This window comes from Coturnix japonica, unplaced genomic scaffold (assembly GCF_054131305.1).
Source record: "Coturnix japonica strain WE unplaced genomic scaffold, WE-NBRP24 Scf050, whole genome shotgun sequence".
NCBI classification, from domain to species: Eukaryota; Metazoa; Chordata; class Aves; order Galliformes; family Phasianidae; genus Coturnix; species Coturnix japonica.
Window position 1 is genome coordinate 1,869,118 of NW_028188953.1, and position 933 is coordinate 1,870,050.

The 933-nt window shown below is 61.1% G+C and overlaps 1 non-coding gene across 1 annotated transcript; it reads right to left on the bottom strand.

The window, feature by feature from the left end:
* Nucleotides 1–600: 600 nt before the first annotated feature.
* TRNAL-AAG (transfer RNA leucine (anticodon AAG)) lies at nt 601–682 on the bottom strand. The gene has a single exon. It is a non-coding gene; the product is annotated as a tRNA-Leu (tRNA).
* Nucleotides 683–933: the final 251 nt, after the last annotated feature.

Here is a 933-nt window from a genome sequence, read left to right on the forward strand (position 1 = left end):
GCCCCATTTAGGGCCCCATAAACCCCCATAACCCCCCCATCAACACACCCCAGCCCCATTTAGGGCCCCATATCCCCCCATAGACCCCCCCCCAAAAGCCCCCAGCCCCATTTAGGGCCCCATATCCCCCCATAGACCCCCCCCAAAACCCCCCAGCCCCATTTAGGGCCCCATAAACCCCCATAGACCCCCCCCCCAAAAGCCCCCAGCCCCATTTAGGCCCCATAAACCCCCATAGACCCCCCCCCCAAAAGCCCCCAGCCCCATTTAGGGCCCCATATCCCCCCATAGACCCCCCCCAAAACCCCCCAGCCCCATTTAGGGCCCCATATCCCCCCATAGACCCCCCCCCCAAAAGCCCCCAGCCCCATTTAGGGCCCCATATCCCCCCATAAACCCCCCCAAAAGCCCCCAGCCCCATTTAGGGCCCCATAAACCCCCATAGACCCCCCCCCCAAAAGCCCCCAGCCCCATTTAGGGCCCCATTTCCCCCCCCCATCGTGACCCCCACCCGAAAGGATGGGATCAATGGGATCAATGGGGTTTTTTTTGGGGGGGGGTCTTTGGGGTGCAGCCCCCCCCCCCATTAAAAGGATCTTATGGCAGCGGTGGGATTCGAACCCACGTCCCCGCAGGGACTGGAGCCTTAATCCAGCGCCTTAGACCGCTCGGCCACGCTACCACCATAGGAAACCTCAATAGCCAATGGGGAATCCCCGGACCCCACGGGATCCAATGGGATTCCACCGCCCTAAACACAGCATCCAATGGGATTCCACCGCCCTAAACACAGCAGCCAATGGGATTCCACCACTTCAAAACCAGCAGCCAATGAGATCCCACCCCATAACCCCATAACCCCATAGGATCCCATTGTCCCCTATAGGTCCTGCTGAGCGCTATGGGGAGCCGTGGGATCCCACCCCATAACCC